Source organism: Camelus ferus, chromosome 31 (genome assembly GCF_009834535.1).
Source record: "Camelus ferus isolate YT-003-E chromosome 31, BCGSAC_Cfer_1.0, whole genome shotgun sequence".
Classification (NCBI taxonomy): domain Eukaryota; kingdom Metazoa; phylum Chordata; class Mammalia; order Artiodactyla; family Camelidae; genus Camelus; species Camelus ferus.
Window position 1 is genome coordinate 5079032 of NC_045726.1, and position 26291 is coordinate 5105322.

Below are 26291 nucleotides of genomic sequence, written 5' to 3' on the forward strand. Positions count from 1 at the left end.
ATTTATAGACATCAGGCATTGGTTAATTGTATTGTCAAGGTTTTAAAATCCATGGAAGCCATATAATGACCATTCTAGGTTAGTATTTGGTCTGTACAAGGATGCTGCATAATTAAGTTAACCACAGGCAGGGGCCAACTGATATGGACAGAATTATTACAGTTACCTGTAAATGTGGAGACCACATAAATATTGCTGGTTTCAGGTGACCTAAGGCAAGTATGTGCCACGTGGGGACAGTTAAGGGCTGAACTGTGTCCTTTCGAAAATTAATAAGTTGACATCTTAATTCTAAGGACCTCAGAACGTGACGTTGTTTGGAGACAGGGTCTTCAAAGAGGTAATTATACTAAAATGAGGTCCTGAGGGCAGGCCGTCCTCCAGTGACACTGGTGTCCTCCTGAGATGAGGGAATCAGCATGAGCCTGGGGCTCTGCCTTTATTAGAGTCTGACGGTGTCTCCGGGTGAACTCACTGTTGAATGAAAAACATAAGAGCAGGAATTAGGGAGCAGGAAGGGAGAACTGGGGCCACCCAGGGCTTTCTAAAAGGGGACCGTCATGGTTTCTTATTTAGTTGGTTTCCTGGTCGCTGTGATACACAACTGGCAATATGTTTATCTGAAATAGCTGACTTTGAGATGAATGGCAACTGAAACTTAAGGTCAGGCTCTTATACTACAGTAGCACTGGCCTCATAAGATGAATTTCTAAGTGTTCCTTCCTCTTCAATTTTTTAGAAGAGTTTAAGAAGGACTGGTATTAATTTTTCTTTCAACATTTGGTAGAATCCAGGAGGGAAGCCATCTGGTCCTGGGCTTCTGTTTGCTGGGAGATTTCTGATGACTGAGTCAGCCTCCCTGCTCAGCACTGATCTGTTCAGAGCCAGTCTGGGTAGGTGGTCTGTTTCTAGGAAATTATTTCTTCCAAGTTACCTAATGTTTTTCTGTATAATTGTCCATAGTGGCCCCTGATGATCCTTCTCTGTTTTGTACTCCTGGGGCATCAGTAGCAGAACTCTGTTCTCACAGTTCCAGGAGCAGAATTCTGACATCAGGATGCCAGCATGTGTGGGCTCTGGTGAGAGCCCCCCCTCCAGTCACAGGCTGAGGTCTTCTCATTTCATCTTCGCGTGGTGGGAAGGTGAGAGAACACTGTGGGGTCTTCTTTATAAGGGCACTAACCCCGTTCATAGGGCTCACCCTCATTACCCAGTCAACTCCAGAAAGCCCCTCTCCTATTACCACTCATGGGAGGTCAGGACTTCACCATGTGAGCTTGGGTGGGGGACAAACGTTCGGTTCACAACAGCCCTGTGTTCTGTCTCTGTTACTCTTGGCACTCCCCAAATGCATACGTTGGTCCTGTACGTCTCTCAGGATTTCATTTCTTTGATTATTTTTCCTTATTCTTCCTTGATATCTCAAACAACTTGCTTTCCAGTTGGCTGACTCATTCCTCTGCTCAATGAAGTCTGCTGTTGAGCCCTGCTACAGAAGTGTTTCAATTCAGTGACTGTATTCTTCAGCCTCAGAGTTTCGATTCTGTTATTTTTTTTATAGCTTGTGTCCCTTTGTTAACAGTCTCACTTTGCGCATGCGTCACAGTCCTGATTACATTCAGTTGTCTTGTGTTTTCTTGTAGTTCATTGAACTTCTTTGGTTATTTTGAATTATTCATCAGGTAATTCATACTTCTGCATTTCTTTAGGTTGCTTTCTGGAGATTTATTTTATTCTTTTGATTGAAGCATGTCTTTTTTTTTTTTTTTTTTTTTTGTACGCCTTGGTATTTTATTTTATTATTTTATTGCCTGGATTAGGACATTTAGAAAAGCAACCACCTCTCCCAGTCTTTACGGACAGGCTTCATACAGGAGAAGACCTCTGTCAGTCATCCTGGCTGGAGATTCCTGCAGTCTTTCAAGTCCTTCTGGAGAAGCATCCTCTTGCCGGGGTGCCTGCAATCCCACAGGAGAGGTGGGCAGGGCTCTTCCTCTCTTGCCCCCTCTGCTGTACATCTGCAGAACTACAGTTCCCCAGTGCCGCCCGCGCTATTGGGCCCTCCTTTGCCCTAGACTCCCAGGCTGGGAAGGTGTGCCGTTCCCCAGCTGTGCTTTGCATCAGGCAAGACAGAAATCAATCCTTTGGGACGTCTTCCCAAAAGCCGGCGTTTGGAATACACATTCCACTCTTCTTTTTTCCCGTCCATGGAGAGTCTCGCTGAGCGGCTACAGGGCATTACTGCCTTAGCATCCATTCTGTTTGGCCAAGCAGCCTGTGGGCCCTTATACTGACATGACCCCCTCGTGCAAACACACCCCCCAGATAAAAGCCTGCAGGAAAGTTCCTGATGTGACTCCTCCAATAGCTCTTGTGATAAGCAGTCTCCCCACCTCCCGGACTGCTCCTTGTGCCTGTGAGATAAGATCTCCACAGCTTATCAAACCCCACTCATCGTGGTTTGAATTGGGCACTCTGGCCTTAGCCGGCGAACCCCATGGCACTCCACCCACACACCCTACTAAAGGCATGTGCTGAGGACACGTCTCTCTCTCTCTGCCTAAACCTGCCTGGGCCCTGACCTTCCCACACGGCCCCCGGAGGTGGCTGTGCACCTCCTCCAGCACCAGTGAGTCACAGGCCTCTCTATTTCCACTTCCCTGCCATCTGCTGCTGACACACAGCTCCCCACCCAGCACCCTGAAGCTCTACTTAACAAATGTTAGTTTAACAAAGTCCTAACCCCTCCTGGGGAGGAAGACACAAACTGGGTCCTTCTCCCCCACTGCACTGAGTTGTGCTGACTTCATGGAAGGGCCACGATGGGTGAAATATAACAACTTTGTGTACCCATTTCAATGCATTTATCCTGGCTGTGCACTTGCCTTGGGTTCTGTGACTTCTGGTCTCTGGAGTCCTCAGAAGGGTTTTAAGGTCACAGATTGCTGTTCAGTCAGCGTGTCTGTGGGACCATGAGGTTTGGGTCTTCCTATTTCACTACTGCTTAGCTGAATTCCCAATTGTTGAGAAAAAAAATCTAAATAGCAGCCAGAGAGAAACAGCACATCACCTACAGGGGCAAACCTGTTTGAATGACAATGGATTTATTTCAGAAATGATGGAGGCCAGAAGGAAGTGGCACATCATTTTACAAATGCTGTAAACAAAAACCAACAAAAACAAAAACAAAAACAAAAACAAACGCACCAACTCAAAATTCTACATCCAGTGAAAATATTCTTTGGGAATGACAGGAAAATCAAGACACCCTCAGATGAAGGAAAACTAAAATAATTGTTCACCAGACTGATCCTAAAAAAAGTGGCTAGAGGACATTTTTGAAACAGAAGGGAAATAATAAAAGAATAAAATTGGAAATCCAGGAAGTGAGCAAGAACAACGCAGAGTTAAAATCATGGTAATTGAAGAGCTTCCCTTTTTCTCTTGAGTTTGAAAAGTGATGTTTGATGGTTTGAGCAAAAGTTAACATCATCTGATTCTTCCTGAAAGCAGCTCTTGTCGAATGTGACTGGAATATTTAAGACCGTTATATTTTTTAATAGAAATTGCTGTGAGAAATTCCTATTGATTTTTTAAGTGCAAGAATATGAAAGTATATATTTAAAACACATTTGTGGTTAAAGGACCTGAGGGTCTCCAGTTACTCTGCTGCTGATTCATTGTGCTGCTCAAGATGGAACGGCTGTAACTGTTACGTATTATCCACTGGATTTGGAATTGCTCCGACTGCACAGGACTTACTGGTCGGATCCTTTACACACACGCCTCAGAACAAATTCATGATGACATTTAGACAACGCGGGGGTAGTTCTGAGTTCATCCTCACTTACCTAATTCAGGAGCTCGTTTTATAAGTGTCATGGTGAAATATCCTGGAACAAATGCCCTCTGGAATACTTTTCAGTGCATTAAAATGGAAAAACAATATTCAGTGAATACATGGCAATTGAGGAAAGATGAAAAATGCGAAGGTGGGTACAATTTGTATAGAAAGTCAGACATCAAAGGCCCACAAAATGGGTGAGCTGTGAATGTGGCCCATGAGCACTGCGTGCTAGCCTCCAACCCACCGTCCAGTGATGAGAAGCATGAAAGTCTCCGTGACGAGTCACTGCAGGGAGTTATCAGCGTCACCGTGACTTCACTTAATGGGAGCCCCGACCACGTGCCCTCCTGACAGCCTGAGTCCATGTCACTCATTGTTGTCAGCCCTCAAGCCAGTGACAGGGGCCTGCGTCTAATGCAGCCATTTCTGTAGCGCAGGTCACCAATGCGACATCTGGTCACTCAGACAGAGGAACCCACTCTTCCTGGCTCGCACTGGTGGGTGGGCCGCAGAGGTTTGATAATATCACTGCAAATTCACCCTTTTACAAAACATGACGCCACAAGTGGTACTTCAACTACCAGGGTGACATTTTCTACATAAAGACTGACTGATCCGACCAATGAGTCTTGCTCAGATGAACAAGATGGTTTCCCCACGTTTAACGTCCTGGCCTTTCCACATCCATAAACGCAAAACCTCCCACAATTCAAGTCCATAGCAGGTTTTAGACTCATCCTCAGTGCTCATACGTGATAAATGCTCACCTAATAAAGAGCAGCAGTTTCCTTTTAGTCGCTGTCACTGAGCTAAATAAAGCCTTGCAATTTCTGATACGAGGTGTTCTCACCGACGCAAGAGCATCCTTTGGGAACTGTTGATAAGCTGTAATGATTTGAGTTAAATGATTTAAGGGGAAGGGGAGGCTGAGAGAAGATTACTCTCTTGGTAGAGCACCGAGCTCTAAAAGTTAACCAGTCACATCAAAGGAACACATACATCCCCGTAGCTCACAGCCCCTAACAGCACATTCACTAAAGGAAGGCGGAAAATCAATGTCTCATAGACTGAGCAATATTTTGGCTACATCAATCTCTCGGTTGTCTTGATTTCTGTTAAATCTCATAGCAGAGCAATGTTTTGGTCCTTTCGCTCCAAGACTTGAAAGCTGAGGAAGTCACGGATACCGCCTTGGTGGAAGCTGGCAGGCACTGCCCTGGTAAAGGACACAGCTGAGGAATGAGCCCGCAGGGAGCTGAGGGCCTTGGTGAGTTTGCACACGAGCACATGTAGCAATGCAGGGCGAGCATGGGTGAAACCTGACCGTGTCTTAGGGGGGTTTCTCAGAAGTGAACTCCAGAAAGGAAAGCAAGCTCCTGATACACATTTAAAATTGTGCCACATTGACAGAAATAATGAAGTAGTGATGAAGAAGGGGACACCTGTGTCTCTCTTCAGAGTTTCTGCTTCAACGCACTCATTTTGTAGAGAAACAAAAAACACGTGTAATCACCTTCACCTGGCAGCTAAAAACAATGAGTGTGGAATGTACACCAGAAGCTGTCTTCTGTGTGTGTGTGAGAATGTGAACTTTTTATATATGGCTACATTCCAAGTTCTTTCCCCAATTCTATGCTTTCCCTTTGTATGTTTTATCAGGTTTTAAACAATAAGTGAAAAACTATCCAGTGTGCTACTTCCTCAGACTAGCTGGTCTTAAAACACCATCATGTTGACTTATTGGTCTGATTGCCTTGCTGGGCTTACAGGAAAAAAAAATTCAAAGGAGGGTACCTAGTATCACCTCACACCAGTCAGAATGGCTGTCATTAAAAAAAGTCCACAAATGACAAATGCTGGAGAGGGTGTGGAGAGAAGGGAGCCCTCCTCCACTGCTGGTGGGAATGCAGTTTGGTGCAGCCACTGTGGAAAACAGCATGGAGGTTCCTTAAAAAACTAAAAATAGACTTACCCTATGATCCAGAATCCCACTCCTGGGCATATATCCAGAGGAAACTCTAATTTGAAAAGATACATGCACCCCAATGTTCATAGCAGCACTATTTACAATAGCCAAGACGTGGAAGCAACCTAAATGTCCATCGACAGATGACTGGATAAAGATGATGCGGTACGTATATACAATGGAATACTACTCAGCCATAAATAAGAATAAAATAATGGCATTTGCACCAACATGGATGGACCTGGAGATCACCGTTCTAAGTGAAGTAAGCCAAAAAGAGAAGGACAAATACCATATGGTATCGCTTATGTGTAGAATCCAAAAATAATGGATACAAATGAACTGATTGACAAAACAGAGACAGAGACAGATTCAAAGACATAGAAAACAAACTTATGGCTACCAGGGGGGCAGAGGGATAAACTGGGATTTCAGGATTTGCAGATAGAAACTTTATATATAAAATAGATCCACAACAAGGTCCTACTCTATAGCACAGGGAACTATACTCAATACCTTGGAGTAGCCTATAATGAGAAAGAATGTGAAAAGGAATATATATATATATAATATATATATATATATATTATATATATATATAAAGCTGAATCACAATGCTGTATACCAGAAATTAACACAACATTGTAAACTGACTACACTTAAAAAAACAAACAGAAACCCAAAGAGAGTAACATGGATGTGATTTTCTAGTGTATCTCTGCCAAGAACTGGTAAAGTGTCAGTGTTCCAACTCTGTCTTCCAATGATAACATAAAATGTCTACACATTTTTAGAGTTTAGGGGAAAAGATCAGGCATTTTTCTCAATGCTTCAGTAAATGAGGAACAGGAACATTCAAATCAACAGTAAAAATATGTTTAATACAGACCAAATCCACCCCTTCAACCTTTAGGAGCCCTTAGAATGTGCACCTGTGTGAAGTCTTTATCATGAGAATGACGTCATCCTGAGGACGATGGGATTTAGTTGTGGGAAAATGAAAAAGTGTAAGCACAGAAATATGCACACCAGGTCTGCTGCAGAGAACTGGCAAGGGGTTCTTGGAAGACGCTCATTTCATTTTGTAACTTTAAAGCATGAAAAGGTTTACTGTTAGAGAAAAAGCATTAGAGCACTTTTTGCTTAAACTGACAGCAACATTTCTGCCCAGTGGTCAACTGCGTAGGAATCCTGGAGATAGTTTTGCGTTCTATAGATACAGTTTTCTAATAATTAAAAAAGTAAACACATTTATAAAACTAGAAAATAGTGTTATTACTTTATTTAACATTTCTTTATATTGAATATTTAATGCCCATGAATTAGTCATTGAATTAATATTAAACATGCATTAAATATTTAAAAATATTAAATTTCAAGGGAAAATTCAGTTGAAAGGCTTCTTCAACTTTAGCATACCTAAAATTAATTAACTCGAGTGGGCTTTGATTTTAAAGAATATAGGTCAATCTGTACCAATAAATGAATAAAGGGAAAAATTGATTTTTGAAAGAGTGCAGAAGTCAGGCACACCATCTCAACTACTATATGGCACATAGATTTGTTCTTATTTATATATGTTACTTAGAAATCAGAGAACTTTGATAACATGTAAAGGAGGGATTAAATCTTCTAAAATCTCTCTTGGCAAGAAAGAACCAGAAGTAGATTTATACAAGCACCCGTCTAGAAGCTACTGAACTTGGAAGATAACCCTACTGAAAAATAAAAGTGACTATTTCAGAAGAGGATGGACAAGTAAAACTCTGACTAATATGGAGACAAAAACACTTTAGAGTATAAATAAAAAGAACAAAAAGCCATCGGTAAGACATGTGCTAACATGCCTGTTGCAGTAAGAAGCATGGGGCTTAGGAGGTATGAACGCATGCCGACTGAATCAATGTATTGCTTTGGGAAGACTGATTGCATCATCGCACTAAAACTTGGGGAAGTCATGCAACAGAAACGTTTTATGTTGTTGGCAAGTCTGTGGGCTGAGTGGGCACTGGGCAGTGTCCATGCCAGGCGTGGCTGATCTTAGCTCAGGCTCCTGGATGCGTCTGCGGTCCGGTGGCCACTGGTGGAGGGCTGGCTCCTGCGGGGGCAGGCGGGCCATCTGCGGGGACACTGGGGAGCCCCCCAGCATCCTGCAGGCCAGCCCAGGCTGGCTCTCCTGGTGCTTGGGCGGCGCTCCAAGGCCTGAGCTGAGCACGAAACCCTCTGGAGACACCTGTCTTTTCCACTGCATGCTCTTTGTCAAAAGAGGTCAAAAAGCCAGCCCAGATTCGCGGAATGGCAAATGCATACAGATTTCATTTCTTGACAGGAAAACCTGAGAAGTCTCATTGCAAATATGAGTGATTACAGGGAAGGAAACAATTTCAGCCATTTTTTCCAAGCAATCTACCATTTTATGCTATTAAATATTTATGTTGCTTACTACATTTTGCAAAATATATGGAAGTAAGCGGGCTATAGATTATAGTCAAGTCTGAAACTCCGAAATTACTCATCTGATTTATAAAATGCAGGAATGATATGGGTTTCAAAAGTGATGTGTTATGGCATTGTGTGACTTTATTTTTCAAATGAGAGATTAACGCTCGAACTATGAATGAGAAAGCACAAACACTGACCGGAGTTTTAGAGTGACTGCAGAAAACACTCTCACAGACGAAGGGAACCAGTAATACGTCTTACTTAGAAGTTCAACCAGAGGAGAGAAAACTAAACATTTGCAGAAGCACAGCAATTTCATAAAGAACTAGGCTGTGTTATACAGATACAATCTAGCAATTTATACATTTTAAAAAGGGTTCCAGTGACACAGGAATTTACAGCTTCATATAATATCGTATTATTTTCCAACCCAATATTGATGGTATTAAGCTTTACCAAGATGAGAAGTATTTCTTCTCTGCAAGTTACAGTCATGACCAGGAAAGAATATTAAACAGTGACTGTGTGTTTGCAAGTGAGGAACAAGATGTTATTCTTCTTTTTAAGAGATTTTTCCTCATCAAGAAGCACAAAGCAATTGAATTGCAGACAGTTAATTGTGTCTACACTACTTATTTTATGTATTAAATATTAGAAAGCTTTCACAGGTGACATTATAATTCTACCAAAAATAGCAATTACCATCTTCCATTGTATGTGGTCCTCAGAATACCACTTTAAAGGCGAAGAATATTTTTATCTGCATTTTATATGAGTAAGTCAAGCCTCAGAGAAGTGTATTTTTCCTTTTTTCAGCAAAGATCACACGGTTACCAACTGGCAGTGCCAGGATCTGAACTTCCGCAAGCTGACCCCTGAAACTGCATTAATGAGAGTAACAGAACTGCCTTTGATCACTCTAGAATGATACTGAGATGTACTAATTAATTTCTTGATTTTTGGTTTAGGTTTGCCTGGATTCAAATTTGGCAAAAATAAATGACTGACATAAATGACAACACCTAGTGCGTACACAGTACATCTATGTTGCCAGTGGCCACGACCCTGAGAACATTCTGAGGCAGCTGGCGTCTCCGCTGCACCCTGTCACCGCCCCCACCCCTCCCCACCTCTCGTGCGTGTGCGCTGCATCTGAGGCACTTTTTTCTCTGACCTGCCTTCCAGTTCATTGCTTTATCAGTTGTGTGCAGTGTGTACTATACGCAACCATTGCATTTTAAATTTATTTTTTAATTTATAATATCTTTTCTTTTTTTCTTACAACTCTGCATCCCTAGATACTTCTTCTATTTTACCCTTTACGTTTTTAAACACAGCTTGGCTATTTCATTTCTTCACGATGAGGTCCAATACCCCTTATATGCACAGGTCCTTTTCTGCTGTGCTGTTTCTGCTGGTTCCATAACGTGGAATGTAGTCTTTCTTGAGTCTGAATATCTTTGATGGTGTGTTGGATGTTGTGTCTCAAAAACTACTGGCAGAAGTAATTTGAGACATAAAAGGAAAACACCTTTCTGCAGAGAGCTTTGGCATTTATTGCTACAAAGTTCTTAGAGATCCTAGTAGCCAGTGACTTGTTACATCAAGTTTCAGGTTAATGTCAGAAATTCACCCCTAAGCTATAACATCTGGCTCTGTATTGTTCACTCTTGAACTGAGGGTTTAGCTCTTAGCCATCCAAGCTTACTGTGGAGAGGGTTTCCTGCCCGACTCCCCACATACACAAGCCCTCAGATACTATTCCAATTCCCTTTGTCTAATTATGGAAACTACAGGTCCCCAGATTTCCAGGGACAGAAATCAGCGGGCCCTGGAATGTGAATGAGAAATTGGGCCTTTATATTTACTAATATCTAATTGAAATTTAGTATTTTTCTGTTAGTGAATCCAGCAGCACATCACAGTGGTATTATAAACATCTGCAATTCTGTCACCAGTAGAAATCAGATGATTTATATGACTTTTAAAATTGTTGCAAAAATCTCAAAGATCTCAAAAACTTTTAACAATGGCTTAAAATGATCAGAACTGTGGCTCTACCTGACTGTGTAATACACTATTAGAGATTCATATAATGCACTATACCACACATTTCCATTTCGACATTTATTTCAATAAATCTAACTGCTGTCATAATTTTGTATTTTAGTTTATGCGAGTATACATACATATGTTGTTGTTATTATTATTAATCACTCTTATGACTATACTGAGAGTGGTCACTAGGCTTCACCAGGCTGCTAAATTCATCCACAGCAAAAATGTAAAAATGATCAGCCCTGCCCCCCTCCACCAAGCTGTCTTTCTAGCCTGTTACCTGACTATTACGAAGGGGTTAACATTATACTAAATATTTTTTTGTAACTTGATTCATCACTTTACAAAATGAAAATGTCTCCATTTAAATCATGCTTAAATGCAGCCTTAGTGCTATTTGGACACATTTTGTTTTGCCTTCGACTGTTCAATCGTATGCATGTAAGTTACCCGTTCATGGTTATCATGCACGTACAAAAACTGATCATCATATGTTCATCTGATAAAACAGATATTAAATAAAACCCTCCAGACTCGTCTCTCCAATCTTAATAAACACAATTCATCTCTGTCCACTGGGACTTGTACACACATGAAGGAAGACCCCTGGTAATAAGTTATGTCCCTATCAGAGATAAAATAAGTAACACATTCCACATGAGAATGACAATATTAATGAAAGGTGGGAAATGGGATTTTTTCAGATAGCTATTCAGTGACATTGCCATCACCTCTTATTTTCCCCAGATCTGGTAAAACAAGCAAATGGGTGCCTGGATTTCTTTGACTTCCTCCACTAGGCAGAGCCAGCAAGGGTCCATAGGAGACCTGAAGCCATTTAAGCTCTGATCAGTGTCACCTCCCAGAGGCTCCGCTTTCATCCCACTGCTCTGGGTTAAAGGCCTGAACATCCTCGTGGCAAGAATGCTCCCTGAAACTCGCCTCCGGCCCCCGTCACAGGTGGGCAGAGCAGGTGCTTCAGTTCGCAGAGAGCCTGGTGACCGCTTCCCCGCTCGCGCACAAGTGGGCCGTGCCCCTGTCTCCCCCGGGCACCCTGGGGCTGCAGTGAAACCGGCCCGAGATACCATTTTGATGATTCTTTTCTTCCTCTCTTCTTTTCCGATGCTCACGTTTTAAGATGAATGTGGGGGATGATGGAAAGTGTCCAACGAAAAGACAGAAAAATGATTCAAGGAAGGATGATTTATGAACAAAGATTAAAGACACTGAAGTCAGGCCAGCACAGGGAAGACTGCGAGAAAAGCGAGAAATCGTTTTCAAGTCCTGAGTGAGCAATTACTATGTGAATACTGATCATCTGACACCAGCAGGCATAGGTTCCTTGTTCTGGTATAAAAATACACTGTGAATAAAGGGAAATTTACCCCTCGTGGCCCTCGCCCCCAGTTTCACCTGGTGTAAGTGATGGCAACACACTCTTTATTTTCTCACACACCCGGGATGCAGAGCGGCTCCGAGCTGCTGGACTCAGCAGAACAGGGACGTCACCAGGGCCCCGCTCGCCTCCGTCTCTCTGTTCTGCTCTTCTCCGCAGCAGGTCAGCTCCTTTGCGTACTTCAAATTCCTCCACTTCCTCTGCAGCATAGCAACCTCTCTCTCCTGCCCAACCTCTCCTATCTGGGCAAGAGAAAGGTTTCTGCTGTTAAGGGCTTATGTGATGGACTGAGCCCACCAGGTGATACAGGACAATCTCCTTATGTGAATTGAGGTCCATAACTTTATTTCCGTCTGCAGCGCCCCCTTGTCATGTACTGTGAAGTATTCATAGGTGCCAGGGACTGAGGAGGGGGCACCTTGGGGGCCATTCCTACCAAGACAACTGCAGGGAGAATTATTTTCAGTAGAAAACACCGACATGAAATTACAGAGACACAAAAGGAGGGGACTGGGAAACAGGGCACACGGCATCAGGCGGAGGGGGTCCCAGACATGTAATCAGGCTCCTATAAGAAGAGGAGAGAGACACGGTGACTGAGAACTTCCCAAGGGAGGAGGGGCACCTGTGCACTTTCCTGAGCCCCAGGCCAGGGGGAGAGCCGGCAGGGACTGAAACCCAGAGACACTGGAAGGCAGGGAGGAGGAAGAGATTTCCACGAGGGGCGAGGGTGACAGTGACTGTTGATTTCCCAGCATAAAAAAACGGAAGCCAGCAAAACCACCTAGATTCTCCAACACAGCAAAAATCTTCAAAAATGACGGTAAACATCTCATTTCAACATGAAGTTAGATGAGCAGAGCCTGACACTGGGTGAGATCCCTGACGTGAGGCCGATTTGCTGTGGATCCTTTTATATGGGGTCAAACCCTTTCATTCACAGAGAAGAAAAACTGAAGGAAATGAAGCAGATAAGAAAATAAATAAAAGGATAGAAAATAAATATGAAATAAAGATCAACAAAGTCTGAAGTTAATAATTCCTGAAAATATTGAATAAATTCAATAAATTCTTGTCAGACTGAACAGCGGAAACAAAGGGCACAAACAGTAAATGTCGCGATGAGAGTGGGCGATGATGCAGTTCCTACGGGAATTTAACTTATAAAAGACGGACATTGCAAATAGCTTTAAGGCAGTGAATTTGAAAAGTTAGAAGCGATGCTCAAAGGCCTAGAAAAACACCTGCCCTGAAAATTCACAGCAAAAAGAGGAAAAGCACACACCTTACAGCCGTTAACAGTGTTAAATTTGACAATTGTAAGCCTCCCCTTAGAGATAATTTCAGCCTCTTGTGGATTCACCAGAAATCCTGCCACTCGTCTAAGAAAGACACATTGCCTATTTCACACTCATTTCCAGAGAATGCAGGAGGTGGGAACAATTATTCATCCATTTCATGAGACAAGCAAAACTTCGATGGAAAAGCCTTTTAAGGCGATAAAGAGAAAGTCGCACTCAGACACATCTCTCCACAGACATAGATTCAAAAATCCTAAAGAAAATAATTAATCAGTGTTGGGAAGATAAAAAGATTATTTGTAAAAATCAGCTACATTTCCAAAAACTGGTAACAAACAGAAGTCAAACCAAAATAAACCGTTCATAATGGAGAGAAATTAATGTGATGGTGTGGTATATGCCGTAATCACTGACTGAAATAAGTATTGATTGAAATCATTACCGATGAAACCCACATTTCAATCAGTGAAATATTTGAAGTACACGATCACTGATTGAGGTATTTAGAGACGTTGGTTCTCCCTGAACTGGTTTCTGCAAGAATAATTCCAATCACAAGACTGGACAAACTTTTGTTTTTTTGAGTGGAAAATGACATGTTGATTTTAGTATGATTACAGAAATACAAAAGGCAAGGTTGACGAAACATTCTGGAAGAGTCAGAGGGAGGACTGGGCATAAACAACATTGAGATTTATTCTAAAACTTGAGTTACTCAGGCAGCGGATGCTGGCTCAGGGATTGACAAGGAGAGATGGAGTAAAACAGAGCCCAGGACTAGCCAGGCGTTTACATAAATGCAGGCAGCACGCTGCACGGCCATGCGGGCGAACAAATCTTTAAATGTTCTCTTGACCATTAGACACTCCTCACCCTCCACGTCCGAATAAAAAAGAAGAAAGAAAGAAAGACAATTGACCCACCTCCACAGTCACAAAAACTCAATTCCGGGTGGATGCAGATCTAATGCAAAAGCAACACAAAGCTTCTAAAACATGACACAGGAGATTGTCTTCACTGTTCGCGTGGAGAGCATTTTTTAAGGCAGATGCGAAGTCACCAGGCATAGAGGAAAGTACGATTAATTACACTTTATTAAAAATAAGAATTTCTGTTCCTCAGAGGATACCAGTAAAGGAAAGGCAAGCCGAGAGCAAGAAGTGTTTCTCACACATGTAATCCACAAACGTCCTCTAGGGAAATGGTTTATGAAGAGCCCCTCTAAACCAGCCTACCCAAAGGGAGACAAGTGAGAGACTTACCCAGGCTTCCATGATGGAGGATTTCCAAATGGAAACGTGCTTGACCTCATTAGTGAACCCGAGTCCCCGTGCTGAGTTTACGATTAACCTCTCTATCCAAACTGTTACTCCGTTCCTCCCCTCTGACCCCAGCCCCGTGCTAACTGAGCACGGATCAGCCAGAGCCGGATGGCGGACACTGTGGTCGACGACGCTGTTAACGTACCAAAAGTGCTATTATAGAGACCACCATAACTGCACACGCTCAGGTTGTTTCTCCAGGGCAAGGTGGGCTCACAGACTGCATGCCCCACCCCGCCCGCCCTGCACCCAGCAGAGCTGCGGACCACCTGGCTGGAGAACCTTAAACCAGAGACATCCTGACTCCTGAAACCACGATTAAGAATCACAAGACGATGATTAAACGCAACCGCTTTGTTCTTCCCCTTTAATCCCCCCCGCCGACTCAGAAAGACCCCGGGGGAGCCGATCTGAGGCTTGCCTCCCACTCCCTTGCTCGGCACCTGCAATAACCCTGACTTGCTGCAACTCTCACCGCCAGTTTGGCTTTCTGCGCCTGGGGCACGCCCGCCCTCGATCAGTTAGGCCAGTCAAAGAGAGAGGCTCAGTCTCAAGAATCAGGAAGGAAATGAAGCCTAAATCCGCAAAGCAATGCTCCTGCCACCCTCCCACCACTGCTGGAGGAGATGAGAAACGACACAGCAGGAACCCACCCACAGCTCTGCGGGGCAGGTAACTTAGTCTGACTGTTGGCAGCTTCTATTGTCTCTCTTTGGTGGTAGTCTCATCTCACGAGCCAGAAAACCCACTTTTAATTAAAGACGCATCAGCGATACCTGCCTGTGTGCACAGAGCAATGTGGGTGATTCTCTACAATGTAACACCGCGCTAAAAACAGCCAGAAAATTACCCATATTGTATAATTCCATTCATTTTAGTGTTTAGGGATACGTGCTTGAGGAAAAAAAGATTGTAAAACAATCAGTAAGAAAGTGATCAGCACGGAAATCAGAATGCAAGTTTTCTTTTAGGGTAAAAACGAGGAGTAAGCAGTGCTTATGAGGGAGGTAAGGGGGCACTTCTAATACAAGGGGCACTTTGTGTTTTTATTTTTTCACATTGCTGGTGAGGACTCCAGTGCTATCTTGGAAATAAGCTGGGGAGTGTACACGTCTGTGCAAGATCTTACTAAGTGCACATCTCCATGTGGGCCGTCCCAGCACAGCTACAAGGAACCCAAAGAGCTGGGGGGGGGACGGTCGTGTCCCGGACAAGTGGGAACGGCTCGCACCCAGTGGGGCTTTGCTCTCTGACTGTGGGACGTTCTGCCTCAACGGAATCTCGGAACCCGTGGAATCAACCTCTCTCAACACTCAGAAAGTTACATGCTTTCCAGTGAGGCCTGCTTCTCCAGCGACGAAGCAATTATACACGGAACAGTGCACCTTTTTAAAATTACTGGATTCATTTCAGGATTATTTAAATCATGTTGATCGAAACTTTGTATATATTCCAGATGAAAGGAACGTTTTTTTATAACAAAATGTGGGATGCCCGGCTCTTCCCCTTAGAAGGTCCTTCTTAACCTTTTGTTTTGACTCCTTTTCTGCAGTGGTCACGAAGCCAAATACTGGTAGTTTCCTTCCACTGGAGGGAACGGGCTGATGTAGCTGTGACTCACTGGGTCTCCACCACCGTTATGTGAGGTTGAGGATCCCCATCAGAACGGCTTTCGGGGCTTCATCATGAAAGTGTTTGACTCTATGAATGAGGGGGTGTCAACACTGATTTGTCTCTGTGACTCTGAAAGGCTTTCTTCCTCCACCGTGTTCCTTTTATTGGTGACCCACATTCCCACCCGGCTAGCGTGACCGCAGCTTTGCCGTGAACAGAAGCTTAGGTCATTCAGGTAAAGCAAACACACAGTGGGAAAGGACCAGGCAGGCGGACGCAGCGGAGAGTCACAGTGTCGGCAAGAAGAGATGTCTGCACCTGCAGCTGCCCCCCTGGGGGGGCAGTGATGCCTCCTGCATTTGGAGACACACTCTTAATACGAGGATCTCCATCCCGATGGCCACCTTCAGTGGGAAGCCTCGCAGAAGGCAGGGTGCTAGATCCAGAAGGGTAATGAGCTCTGAGTTGGCATCTGCACCCTGAACTGGGGGCACCTGTGGACAAGACCCTCCAGAAACAGTGGTCTGGGGGCTGTCGACACCCGCTTTCGTGGAGTTTGGGGATAATGGCAAGTCTGAAAACACGCGCTTGACTGGAACACGACATCAGTAGAATTCCACCCTCCATTACATTAGAATAATAAAAAGAGCAAAAGAGTTCTACAGTATGACCGTTAAGGCCGCCGTGACAGAAGACTGCAGGCTGAGTGACTTAAAAAACCAGAAATTTGTTTTCTTACAGTCCTGGAGGCCGGGAGGCCAAGGTCAGGGAGCAGGCAGGGCTGGTCTCCGATGAGAGCTCTCTCCTTGGCTGAAGGTGCCACTGTCTCTCCTTGTCCCCACGTGGCCACTTCCCTCTGCACCTGTGAAGAGAGGAAGATCTCTTACGTCCCCCCTCCAATCAGGACACCAGTACCGCTGCACTGGGGCCCCACCCTTACGACCTCGTCTAACTTCTCCTTAAAGGCCCCATCTCTAAACACAGTCACACTGTGGGCTAGGATTTCTACACACACATGTTGGAGTCACAAAATTCAGCCCATCACAAGAATATGAAAACAAGCGTGGCAAGAATGCTTCATCCCCAGAAATCTGACACACCTTCGAATTATGATTCATATGTTAGTATATTTCAATTTCCATTAAAATAAACATGTTCGAGCATTTGTACGCATTTACTAAAGGAAGCTCAACTCAGAGATGTCCCAGGCAATGAACTCCTGCAAATCACAAAGGATTGTCTGACATGAACTGGCCACCAACAGAAGAAGGTTGTCACAGGGTTTTCAGCCACAAGCAGGGCTCAGAGAAAACTCAGAAGCAATCCAGGAGTTTTCCCTTCCTGGACTGAATGTCAGTTTTATGCCATGACTCAGCTACAGTTACCAAGCTGGGGTTCACCACGATCTTTCTGATTTCCTGGTCCCTTTTCTCTTGGCTCCGTAATCTCAGGGCATGACAGCTCCTGGTCCTACTCTCAGTGCAGTCAGACTTGGCATTTTACCAAAGGCCAAGTAGTTTAAAGAACAGAGTGCTTTAGTGTAGAATTTGGAAGGTGATATTAAATATGAACCAATCAGAGCACTGTTCAGATGCTGTAGATAAGGCACTTCCATGGCAAATAGAATGAAAAATCACTGAGTTCTTGGTACATTACGACTGTAAGGAAGAAATACAAAATTGTGCGACAGAGGTAATATTATCAATTACCTTGCTTTATTTGTGTCTCGTAAACTTATCTTCATAATCAAATGTTACTCATTCTTTAACAAATAGCTACTGAGTACGCATTCTGTGCCAGATACATTCTAGATACCAGAGCTGACAAAAAAGGAAAAAGAATCCATTCTCAGTCTCCATGAAGCTACCTCCTAGTTTTTGAATAGTAACCAAGCGTGTTATGATTGGTAACAAGAAAGACACAGTTAAATTGTGGGACTTGTCCCCCACTTTAAATGACCTAATATAAATGAATTTTGTGGCATGGGGGCAGATGACGGTAAAGGACGTTAGCAATAATTCAGGCACTGTCTGATCATGTACTGTCTGTACTAAATATTAACATGCCTTTTTTTTTTAATAAGCATGTAGGAGAGCAAACTATGTCACCCCAACACGTGTTTCTTTGGCATGAGGATTATTTTAGGCTGATTATTTTTAAGAAACAGAAGATTCAGGAAGCTTTCCTTTTTACCTCCCCTTAACTGCCTAAAATGATTTAGATGGGGGGTCTGCACCAGGAGGAGAGCTGTCATCAAACGTGACTTTGTTTTACATAAGAAGGACTTCCCTGAATGGCCCGGCACACTCTTGTTTCCCAGATACTCGGTCCTCACTTCCTCCGGGAAGTGTCTTCCTCCCTTGAGATGTCCCTGTTAGCTGTCAGCTAGAGTCAGCTCTCCGACTTCCCTGAGGTCCTGCTATTCGTACAGGCTCCGCTCATATGAGATTCAATTTAACTTTCTCCTGTTAATCTATCTCATTTCAATTAGACCAGCCAAAAGAACTAGAAAAGGTGGAGGAAAAAGTTTCTTTGCTGACAGCATACAAGACACAGTATGTCATGCGCACTATATAAACCAAAATTAACTGCAGACCCAGAATCCAGAACTGAACGAGTCCATAGTGATAATCTACTTCAACTTTAAAAAAGGACAAGCTTTTATCATTCCTAGGAAGAGATCATTCACAACTTCCAGAAAATATTATCTGACATGGAGTTAACTCACAGTTACCTGGGAAAAATTATTTCAAAGGTTTTTTTTCCAAAATATTACACATATATTACTTAGATTATCAAATAAATTCATGTCAAAGTTTAAAAGATTATAAGTTTAAAAATATGAGATAATGAATTGTGTAAGAAACATATAACCCATGACTCCTCTAGAAAAGAACAGTGAGTTTTGTTGTATATGACAGTGGATCTTACATGCGTAGAAACATGGATAACTTTTATTTATATAAAAATTTAATCATGATACTTATATATTTTCCTTTTCTTCTTATACAAGATTTAAAAATTTCTAACATAGCTGAGATATAACTTAGATAAATATTTTCAGTATTTTATGATTCTTCCTTTTAAAGAAAGTTTATTAATTAACCACATTCCTTTAAAAAGAAGACTTTCGGTACAACAAGCAATTTTTCTATTGTCACTTTTTTCACTGACAACAAGCAATTTTTCTATTGTCACTTTTTTCACTTATCATTTTATATTTTAGCTAATAATTTTCTTATTCCGTTCTTGGAATTATTCTTAATATGACTATTTTGGAGGTATATTACTGATACATATTATCAAAAATTTTTTTAGAAATATACTAGTTTTAAAAACTGTCAGTATTTTATGAGAGTGTATTTTTTCCCACATTGTATAGTACACAGGGAATTAACTATTTAAATTGACAGAGAATAAAAATAATTCATTGAAATCTGCAGTTTTCTCCTTGATGAACAGAAATTTTAATAATTTTTTACACTTGAAATGCCACTTACACGACATATGTATTGGCTTTATTTTGTGTTATAAGCCACTTAATTTACTCACCGTTGTTCCACAAAACATTTCACTATATGGTCGGGCAAATTCCTACTAGTTTTGCAACATACCTGCTTTACCGATGTCCTCTGTTAAAAGTTAATTTATAAATATTGAAATCTTATTGACATTACTTTTGAGATTATATTAAACTTAAATATTTGAGAAGAATCAACTTCTATATAATATTGAATCTTCTTACCGACAACGGAATATGTGTCTCAAACGTTTTATTAACCTCAAGCATTTCATTAATCAAAGCTATATTGCAGGAGGAATCAGGATAAACGCAATCCGTTGAGGTTTTTTGGGAAGAGATGACGACTGCTGGGCAGTGGCTGGAGTAGAAGGAATTTACTTCAACAGACAAGAGTAAAGGACGTGGTAAATTTACAATCGTGGAAGTCACAAGCACATACGAAGGTCCCCTTTTAGGGCTACTGAACGAATCATTGTTTGTGCACAGGGAGGGCAGCAGCTGAACAGCTACGATCGTCTGAGGATGGCTGTCGTCACGGCAAGTCTTGACCTGGCAATTAAGGTATGGATTCAACAAAGCAAGTCCAGCTGAAAATTGAAAATAAATGATATTCTAATGTTTAGCCTGTACTTAAAAGTTCAAAAATATCTGAATGCGAGCCCACATTTCCAACGAGAAACTACGGACGCCAGGAGGTCAAAGGGAGTGAACTAGGTCCACGTAGCCACAGACGGCAGCCCAACAGAAAAACGGGCAAAGGCGTGAACGGGCAGCTTTCAGGGATCCAAGCTGCCACTGAACACACGGCCATGTGTTTAAGCCCTTAGGGAAATGTAAATAAAAGTAAAAAGAAGAGGATTTTGGTAATGTTGGAATAGATTGTCAGACTGATCTTCCCTTGGACAACAAGTACAAAGCCTGAAAACAATCCCCAAAACTATCTGAAGGCACTGCAGTGTCACCAAAAGAAGGCAGACACTGGAGAAGAGTTTCCTTAGGAAAGACGGAAATTGATGGGGTGGTAGTTTTTGCCTGAGGGCGCCCTGGAGTGCTCGCAGCTGGGCGCTGAGGCACGCACCTTACGGACTCGCAGTGTTAGTCATCGGAGCCCCGTCTCCAGTGGACTAATCCTGCAGGGAGGGAGAGCTACAGAGACCTGAGCCCAAGGGATACTCACACCTGCAGGGGCCACAAAGGTAGCGTGGTCACACCACAGCTTTGAGGGGCCGGTCCCGATGCAGCCTGTTGGTCTGGACCCACTGAGAGGATGCACATTTGCAGGTGAATGATCAAGTTGAATGCCCAAGTGAGGCACCGCTGCCTCCAGTTCCCTGAAAGCTCCCTAGGGTGTTGGGTCCCCGAGGTGGTGAGGATCAAGAGACGGCAGTCTTCCCAGGGCAGCGGGAGGAACCTGGTGCTGGGAATCCACCCACACAAGCCCCAGGAACTTGACTGGGCCAGCAGGCCTGCATTCGGCCAGGGTTTATCAGTACACTCCTGCTGGTAACGTCACATCAGGACCTTCAGAGTGCAGTTCTGAGTCACACACAACGTGGCCTGTGTGGTGATGGGACAGATGTCGTCCACATAGTGCAAGTCCTGGACACTGGAAGCGTCCTACATCCTGACCCTCCGCTGGTGGCACGTGGCAGGGAGTTCAGATGCCTCCTGGAGAGATCTGCGAACATCTGCTGGAGACCGTGCCATGTGCACGTGAATTAGTCTTGGTTCTCGGTCACCAGTGGTTCAGAAAATAGGGAATGGACAACTGTGCCCTCAGTCTGTGTGATGATTCAGCCACACTCACGGTGTTTAAACAGTGGGGACGGCAGGACCAACAGGTGAGTTCAGTTCACAACGACCCTCTGTACACTTTGGCCCCGTGACTGGCACATGGGTGGCTGCAAGTACATGTCCTGTCCCTTCCCAGCATGCTGCTTTCAGGTCTCTAACCAGAGCAGAGTTTCCCCATCCTCTCCAAGTTGTTTCTGCTGGACCAGCTGGGAGGGGACAGGAGACAGCAGGAGTGAGGGCCATGTGTCCCAGCAGCCCGTCTCCACTTGTCAGTGCAACCAGTTCAGCACACTGGGAGAGGGTGGAGAAGGACAAGCACATAACACACTAATGTCCACTATGCATTCAGGTACAGAAGCAACAGGTGCGCAGACCTGGCCCAGACGCCCCCCCACCACGAGGTCACTGTCCCCTCCCTCCAGAACCTTGAGCAAACACTGTCACTGAATCCAGGCGAAACCTCCCCCCTTGAGACTGGGTCCAACATTGACTTGGGTTCCTGTATCCAACTGAGTCATACAAGCTCGAGTCTCTCCTCTCCCCCGCGTCCCCACCCATGTGGACACGTGGCTGGGCCCCTCAGGTCCCCCTGGACAGGACAGATAAACCTCAGCCCCGTTCCAAAGACTGCTCTCCCTGGAGCAGCTGAATTCAAGGCAGAAGTGTTGAAAGGATTCAGGAGGCAGAGGGGGAGCGGGGCTCCAGGTGAGGAAGCCAGTAAAATAGCTTTCAGTTTTCGGAGGCTGGATGGCCGCTCACAGCTCAAGAAAAAGAACATTTTCGGTCTACGCACTGCCCTGCAACCTCATTGCTGACACCATTTATTTATTTTGTTTCTTGAATTGGCTGTACTTCAGTTTGTGAAAATTTATCGAATGTATGATTTTGTGATTTGTTAAACATCTCATTCAACCAGAAAAAATTTACTTTAAAAAAATCTGTTGGTAGTAACTGAGTTTCTTCCATTGGCTACCGCCGTTCACTCTGTACTCTGCCTGCCTGTGTCCCAGGGCTGAACTGTAAAGCTGGTACCAGTGCGTCCTGTATCCTCCATCCCCAGGTGAGTTCGGCCAGGTGTGCGCAAGGGGGGAGCTCCCGAGGGCAGGCGAGAACAGGGCAGGAAGGTCAATGCATTTCAGACGTGACTACCTGCGTGCAAGATTCCTCGTGCCGTCTGTGTCCTCCGCTTAAGGTCAAACCTCCTCTCAGGGGGGCCCTTCAACCTACTCTTTCTTTCTTTTGTGGCCACGAGCCTGGGATTACCACGCTGTGTCGTGTGGTTTTTCTAAACTCTGGCCAATTCTTTGTCAAGAGCCCTTTGCAAAACCTCTTCCAATTACCCAGGTGGAGCGGACGGCCCCTCCCGGCTGTGCGCTGATGTTCCCGCGCTCCCTGCAGGCGGGCATGTGTTACCCGGTGTATGTACATGTAACACTCAGCCTAAAGCTCTGAAGGAAGCTTGGGCTCAGTGCTACTTCCCGTTCTACTGCCTGTGCTCTTGCTGCCTAAAAGCGGTGGTCACACTGGGCTTTCGGCCTCTCCCGCAACAGGAAGAACACCAATGCCACGACATTGACATTCCACTCTCATAATGTCCCTGAGCTACGTCGGCTGTGAACTATCACGATTACGAATAAAAAATTCTAAGAATAACATGCAGAAAAGAATCCCCGAACTTTACAAACATGGGGCTATATTTGAGCCCCCCCTTCTTTTCAATCCTCAGAAAATCCACAAAATTATATTCCTTCTTAGATCAGAATGGTTTATTTGAGATCAAGAACATTAAGCTTGTTTTTCCCACTTTGCTTTTTAAACGCCCAGGTGATTTAGTGTGATTTAAAAATTTCAGAGACAGTATCGGGCCGGCGCTATAAAGTATAGAAAACGGGATGTAAATGCTGAAAGATTTTCCTCCAGATTAAACCACTCTGTATGCAGCTGATGATGCTGTTGTTCTAAGCCTGCTTAAACATCACATGTACATCCAGGCACTTTTATTTCAAGCACGTATTCTTTCCCCACGGAATGGTGCTTATATCTCTGTCCCGTTTCTGGTTATTACAGTTGTTCTGAATTCTGACACAAAATACCGACCTCTAAAGCCCTTTTTTTTATTAAAGATGCCTTGAAACTTGTTTCTTCCTATTTTATTAAATTAGGACTTTACTTCTTCAAGTATCATACTCATGTGTACACCTGGCAGTAAAGTTTCCACCCTGTGCTCAAAGGATTCATAACTTCAAAAAAAGAAAAAAAGACCCCAAAACAAAACCAAAACTAACTGTCAAGGGGACAGTGTGTGAGGCTACAAAGGGGGAATGCATTTCATTTCTTGACTGCCTCTTTCCAGCCAACCTAGTGAGCACTGAGTCTCAGCGGATACCACCATCCTGTGTGTTCTTCCAGCAACTGAATTTGCCTTCCTGCACCAGAGAGAAGACAAGTGAGGAGCTAAACAACAGGAACTTTCCTAGATACAAAGTCACAAATGGAAGCAGAGAAGTTACTTGTTTCACAGTGCAAATCTGCTTATGTCAGCTCTGTCTTTAAACCTTACCGATGTTTCCATAACCTCTTGGGACAAAGATAAAATAAAACCCTCCCGAAGCTGACAAGCCCTAGGCTCTGCACTTCTCCTCGCGGTGTCTTCCAGCCCCAGGGCTGTGCAGGGATTCGCGCCGAGTCCAGGTCTTCGCTTACCCTGTTTCTCCCTCCGGAATGCTCTCCACCTGTTCGCCAATTAAATCTTACCATCCTCTAATTTCAACTCAAGGTTTTCTTCCTCACAGTGGCTTAGATCTAAGCCCTTTGTTCTAAGCTCCTGTAAAACCACGTTTCACATGTTCAGAATACCTATCTCAGTCTGCATATGTAGAGCTATTAATACCATTATTGGTTTGAGGCCATTTCCCTGTCTAGGATGTCAGCTCCTTGAGAAGAGGGGCACATTCCCCCCCTCCCCAGCTCTGCATCTCCAGCAACACGAGACTGGCCCTTAGAATGCCCCCAACGTGCTGTGTTAATTTTGCAGTTGGAGTTGAAGTGAGCTATTCCTAATAGCTCATTTTTCTCCTCAAAATCAGGCCTACAATTCCCAGCTTGCCCTGATCCTTGACACTGTTGAGAGAGAGAGAGAGGGAGGGAGGGAGAAGCCGCTTAGAAATAAATCAAAACGTTTATGGGCATCGTCTCCTTAATCTGGGATGTTATGAGAAGTTGTACGCAACTATTTTATGATCATAAAGCCAGTGCGCACTGGGATGATTCAGAGAACGCACGTGTGAAGGGTGAGGAATGATGCCCCCTATGTCTTAGTCGCAGGTCAGATATACAGAGCTCACGAGTGACCTCTGGGTCTAATGTGGAAAGTCATTCCAGCAATAATCTTGTTTTAATTACTGTCTGTGCGCCAAACACTGGGACGCTTGCTGTATAAAAAAGGAAACCAGAAAGACATGTTTTATTATGTAACATGTTATGTTACTGCAGGGACAGGTAAATACAGATGCAAAAGTCAGCTTATTTCCTAAGAAAATGTAGGGGGTCAGGAAAGGCTTCACGGGGAATAAGAGACACAGAGTGAGATCCGCGGGTGTTCAGGAGAGAGGCCTGGAGGGCGGGCGAGGAGTGCCGGGGAGGGGCCTTCCAGGCAGAGGGGCTAGCGTGAGCTCCACCTGGGTGGGAGCCTGCAAGGTGGCAGGCGTCTCAGGAGTAAACAGGGCGCAGTGGACAGTGGCCCGGGTTTCAGCTAAAACACTGGGAAGCCTTTGAAAGTTTCTTAGGAGGGCTTCTCATGTTCTGAAGGGAGTTTGCACTTGCTCTGACACCCACGAGGAGGCACTGGTTCACTCCAAGCAGGAGAGTGAAGTTATGCATCCTTATTAAATATTTCACTGTGGCTGCTTTGTGAAGAATGATTAGAAAGACACGACTGGGGACAAGGAGACACACATCCTGTTGCTTTATCCCCATGAGAGGAGCTCGTGACCACGGAGGGAGGGTGGCAATGAGGACGGAGGGTGACGTGTGTTTGCAGCAGAAATTTTGGGGGGTAGAAGGGACAAAACCTAGTGAGCAGGCAGCAGTGGGCCCTCCTTGAACTTCTTTCATAGCCAAACACACAGGAAGTGTAGGCTGTGCACAGCGGCTCTCCCGCATACCAAACAGCATGGCAGTAAAAAGCAAACATCATCATGATACTGAATACACTTTTTGGATGGTACTGGTGGAGATGGGAAGTGAAGAGGAAAATTACTTTGTGGAGGAAGTACAATTATCTCTTTCCTGCAAAAAACAAACGGGCGTTGGGAAAATTATGAGCCATTATATGAAAGCGCTTAGAACATGTAGGCACAGAAAACAGTTTATATGCGCTCGTCCTTCTTCCAACAGATGGCTACCGCGTCACAGACCCGTAAGAAGGGTCCGTTTTATTAGCTGACCTGCCCCTGCTCTTGCGTTCTTTCTCTCTCACTATTCTCTCTCCTCCTGATTGGCATGTGTAGTCTGGGCGGTTATTTATCCTCTGGAGTATTTATTCCATTCAGCCACAGCTGCTGCATTTCGCCTTTGTATGAGTTTTATCTTTGCACGAGGTTTATCTTTGCACACCCTGTGTCCAAATTTCATTGTATTTACTGAAAAGCAGTTAAAAGAAAACTCCCGGACTACATATGTAACTTTATATCCCCAAAGCTATCTATCTGATGGTTAATTTCTTCATATCTGATAAATGACACTGTTAGTAAAATTATTTAAATAATATTTATATATCAAATGCTTGACTGGCAGACAGTAATAAAGACAATTGCTCTTTGAGAAAATTACAGGAAAGGGTATAATGCATATGGTAATAGAATAAAATAATCCGACGCTGGTGAAGGAGCATTTGAGCCATATTAATACTCAGTGTTCTCACTGCTTTCATACTTAACTCAAACTTTCTGTGAATATACTGTTTTCTTCATTCAGCAGCTGAAAAATCCAAGGCCTAGAGGTATTAAAAGTAAATTGTCCCACGTCCAA